The 5166-nt window shown below is 54.2% G+C and overlaps 1 pseudogene; it reads left to right on the top strand.

The window, feature by feature from the left end:
- Nucleotides 1-109: 109 nt before the first annotated feature.
- LOC119349919 overlaps nucleotides 110-5166 on the top strand; it is a 17899-nt pseudogene continuing 12842 nt past the window's right edge.

Here is a 5166-nt window from a genome sequence, read left to right as displayed (position 1 = left end):
GAATTGCTTCGGCAGATCGACGCGAAATCCCAAGCAGGGTTAGATCGATCGCGCGGACACGGCGCCCTCGTCCAAGCCTTCCGTGCAGACCAAGTTCATCCTTCTCGCCATGTCGGAATCATCAGAGGAGCTCAAATCCATGATCTCATCCCCGCTCACCCGCTTCAACGAGACCAAGCTCACCAGCGACAAGCAGGCGGAGGCGCAGATCGCCTTCAACAAGCAGGTCTCTGCCGATCTAGCTCATCTGCGCCGGCAAGTGGATCTGACACAAGCCGACGTCGACGAGGTCCGTCAGCAGCGCGAGACCGCACCACCACCCGGGACCTCTCTGCGCGGCCGGCCTCCGATCACACCACGGGGCGGCCTCCTGACGGGCTCCTCAGCAGCTCCGATGGACCTGCACACGCATCAGCCTCGCCTCGTCAACAACGGGCCGCCGCTTCTTCCACTACGACACGGCGGAGGCCACGTCGACGGTCCCCGGCCCGGCGATCTCGCTGCAGGTCACCACGACCTCGAGGCGCCGCGGCACGACGAGCACTTCACCAAGCCACCCAAGCACGACTTCCCACGGTTCGACGACTCGGCCCCGTACCTGTGGATCGATTGCTGCGTCGCCTACTTCGACTTGTACCACGTTCCGCCACACAACTGGGTGACCACGGCGACGCTCTACATCGAAGGACACGCAACGCACTGGCTTCAAGCGTATCGACAAGCTCATCGCGCGCTCGGGTGGGACGCCTTCTGTGCCGCGATCCGCGAAGAATTCGGAGCGGAGGAGTTCGAGTTGGAGATGCATCAGTTGCTGCAACTCCGGCAGACCGGCACGGTGGCAGAGTACCGTGCAGCGTTCGAAACACACATGTACCATCTGCTCGCTCTCGACGCCTCCTTGAGCCCGCGTTTCTTCGTCACCCAGTTCCTCCTCGGCCTTCGGGACGATCTGCGCGCTGCTGTGCGCCTGCAGGCCCCGTCCAGCATCACGCACGCCGCGGTGCTCGCCCGCATCCAGGAGGAGGAAAACGACGTTCGTCGCCCGCGTCTTGGACCGATTCCGGCAGGACGTCCCCCGCCTCTGCCCGCTGTGATTCCTCCCCGACCACCAGCAGCGGCAGCAGCGGCACGGCCGGCCAACGACGAGTTCACCCGCGAGCGCCAACTCCACGACTTCAGGCGAGCCAACGGGCTCTGTTTTAAGTGTGGCGACCGGTACTCCCGCGAGCACCGTTGCAAGCAACAGACGCAGTTGCTCACCATCCAGGTGGGCGAGTACGGCGAGGTGCTCACTGTCGATGCAGTGCACGCACTCGATTTACTGGACGCGCCTGCACCCGAACAGCCCGCCCCAGAGTGCTGCCTCATCTCCACGCACGCGGTCTCGGGTGGGGACTCGCCGCGCACAATTCGCCTTCGCGCCATGGTGGGGAACCAAGTAATGTTGCTACTCGTCGACTCCGGAAGCACACATAGCTTCATCTCCCAGGTGTTTGCGGAACGCATCAAGGCCACGAGCACGCCCTTGCCGCCCGTGGAGGTACGCGTCGCAAACGGAGAGCGCCTGGTGTGCGACAGCATGATTCCGGCTGTCCAGTGGTGGTGTCAGGGGCACACCTTCTCTACGGACATACGGCAACTGGCGCCCGGCGCCTACGACGACGTGTTGGGCATGGACTGGCTGGAGCAGAACAGCCCGATGAACTGCCACTGGTTGGAGAAGACCATCTCCTTCGCGCACTAGGGCGAGACCGTGAAGTTGCAAGGTGTTCGACCAAAGGGCACGACCACCAACATCGACTACATCGAGCCAGACCAGTTCGCGAAGTGGCATGCTGGGAATGACATCTGGTACATGGCGGTCGTGGACTGGAGCGCGCCAGTCACGGGCCCGGACAAACCTCCTCCTCCAGCCATTTAAGTGGTACTCGACGACTTCGCCGATGTGTTTGGCGAACCCAAGAAGCTGCCACCACACCGGCAGTACGACCACGCGATCACATTTGGTGGACGGCTGTAACACCCCGGATGTAACTTTCCCTATTTGTACTCCAACTCTTGTCGTTACCAACGTTAAGTTATTTTATTTTATCGGGTTCGGGTTTTTTGTCTCCGTGTGTTGTTGTCGTTGTCATGCATCTCATATCATGTCATCATTTTCATTGCATTTGCATACGTGTTCATCTCATGCATTCAAGCATTTTCCCCGTTGTCCGTTTTGCATTCCGGCGCTTCGTTCTCCTCTGGTGGCTATTTCTAGCTTTCTTTCGTGTGTGGGGATTAAACATTCCGGTTTGGACCAAGACTTACCAAACGGCCTTGGTTTACTACCAGTAGACCGCCTGTCAAGTTTCGTAGCATTTGGACTTCGTTTGATACACCAACGGTTAATCGAGGGACCGAAAAGGCCTCGTGTGTGTTGCAGCCCAACACCCCTCCAATTTGGCCCAAAACCCACCAAACTCTGCTCCATGTCCTAGAGCGTTTGATCACAATCGCGTGGCCGAAAACCGCACCTCATTTGGACTCTCCTAGCTCCCCCTATGCCTATATATACACCCCTTTCCAAATCTCGGATCTTTCCCCGTCCAACCCTAAAAAAAAAAGATCTCCGCCGCACCGGACGTGTCCGGCCCGCGCCGGACAACGTCCGATCCACCCCGCCGCCACTCACCAACCGCCACCTGTCACCGCCACTCCGCGCGCCGCCGGCCTGGGAGTCCCGCAGCGAGCCCTCCCCGGCCCGCGCGAGGCCGCCGCCGCCCCGCGGGCTCCCGGCCGTCTTCCCCAGCCCCGACGCCAGCCGCCTCTCCGCCGCCTCGCCGCATCACCGGCGCGCGCCGCCGCCCGCCGCCCGGCCCGGCCGCCGCCCGAGCCGCCCGCGACCACCGCGTCCCCGCCGACTCCCTCCACGGCGGCGCCTCCCCCGCGGCCACCACCGCCGCCCCACGCCCCGGTCTTCTTCCACTCTGGCCGGTCTCCTCCGTCTCCGGCGAGAACTCCAGTGTGAACACTGAATCCGGCCGTCCTCGTTATCCGTGCCAGATCTGGATCTGGATCCCGAACGGTTGACTTTTTCCTCAGAAATCCTAATTTTTATGCCTACTTTAACCTGTGATATCTCCGCATCCGTAGCTCCGTTTTGGGCTTATAGTATATCAAACAGTTCGACTCGACGAGTTCATCATTTGACTCCATTGCATCGTTTTCATTTGAGTTCATCTTGATGCCCGAAATGCTGTTAGAAGGAGGCTTCGTGAGTTAATTGTCAGATCTGCTAGTTCATCTTAGCCTTTTGTCATTTTTGCCATGATTGTTGTGTGCATGCTATGCCTGTGAGTCCTTCATATGTTTTGTTAAGCATTTTGTCATCTATCCAGAGGTGCAACCCATGCATTTTTAGGATGTGTGTGGTGACTTGTGCAAGCTTGCAAAGTGAGGCACCCGGTAAATCTGTTTTTCAGGGACTTAGTAGTTTTCACTAAGTCTGGGATTATTTAGTTCATGATGCCATATGTTCAGCTTGTTTCCTAGTGATTCGTGCCTCTTTTGAGGATGATCAGTAAAGAAGTTTTGTTAATCTTGTTATGCTCTATCCATCCATGTCTTTGTTTGCAATTATGGAGCACCCTAGCTTGAGTCAATCGAGCTCTACTTTTGCTTTGTTGTGAATCTAGGCAGATCGTCAACTCATTTGCGATTTTGCCGATGTTATTGTAGTTGATCCGTGCGTGCTATGCCTTTGTTCTTGCCATGTCTAGGTAGCATTTTGTGCCTTCTTAATGGATGTATGCTTGCCTTGTCATGACTTGCACCGTAGTGAGTGCATCGAGCTCGTTTACATGCCTTCGTGAGTTATATTTCAGCATGTCTCAGTTTTCACTAAGTCTGAAAACTGATTGTGTTTTAGCTATGTTCGTGTGCCCGTTAGTATATTTTGTGAACCCTTTTGGCCCCGGGTCACTTTGGGTCTTTTGTTAAGCTTGTCGAGTAGCTCCAGGCCATGTTCTTACTTGTCTTAATCAGGTCATGTATCATGTTGTTTTGCTGCTCCGAAGAGGGCTTCGTGATCTGAAATTTCAGATAAGTGTTAATTTCACTAAGTCTGAGATCTGTTTTGCATTTGCGTTTTTGCCATGCTTGTTTGAACTTCATAATGGATGATTTGGCCGTAGCTCAGTGCTAGACTTTTGTTAAGCATCTTGTGTGCATCCCTGCCATGTATTTTGTTGTCATGTTTGGTGGCTGTAGTATGTTCATCTCATTGCATTTAGATGCCTACTTGCTGTAAATCATAGACCGGTGTCATTTTTGAAACGCTTGCCATTTCCAAACCGTAACTCCGATTCCGGCGTTCTTTATATCGTTTTCAAGCGATTTCATCTCATCTTTCCAGTGGCACCATTGGAATTCCAAGTTGAGGCCAGGTTCATGCTTTTCCTGTCATATCTTGCATTTTGCATCCCGCATAGCATATCATCTTTGCATCGTGTTGATTGAGTTTGCGCGTGGTTGATTGTATCCTTGTTGCTTGTTTGTCTTGTTGGGTAGAGCCGGGAGACGAGTTCGCTACCGAGGAGCCCGTTGAGTTTGCTTGTGAGGATCCAGTCAACTCTGACAACTATGCAGGCAAGATGATCATACCCTCGAAATCACTACTATCTTTGCTATGCTAGTTTACCCGCTCTTTGCTATGCCAATGCTACGATGCCTACCATTTGCTTGTCAGTCTCCCAATTGCCATGTCAACCACTAACCCACCATGTCCTAGCAAACCGTTGATTGGATATGTTACCGCTTTGCTCAGCCCCTCTTATAGCGTTGCTAGTTGCAGGTGAAGATTGGAGGCCGTTCCTTGTTGGGACATCTTTTATTTAATTGTTGGGATATCATTATATTGCTATGTTATCTTAATGCATCTATATACTTGGTAAAGGGTGGAAGGCTCGGCCTCTCGCCTAGTGTTTTGTTCCACCCTTGCCGCCCTAGTTTCCGTCATATCGGTGTTATGTTCCCGGATTTTGCGTTCCTTACGCAGTTGGGTTATAATGGGAACCCCTTGATATTTCGCCTTGATTAAAGCTTTTCCAGCAATGCCCAACCTTGGTTTTACCATTTGCCACCTAGCCCTTTTCTTTCCCTTGGGTTCTGCAGACTCAAGGGTCA

This window comes from Triticum dicoccoides, chromosome 1A (assembly GCF_002162155.2).
Source record: "Triticum dicoccoides isolate Atlit2015 ecotype Zavitan chromosome 1A, WEW_v2.0, whole genome shotgun sequence".
Lineage (NCBI taxonomy): Eukaryota > Viridiplantae > Streptophyta > Magnoliopsida > Poales > Poaceae > Triticum > Triticum dicoccoides.
Note: the sequence above shows the minus strand (reverse complement) of the source record. Positions and strands in the feature narration are given on the sequence as shown.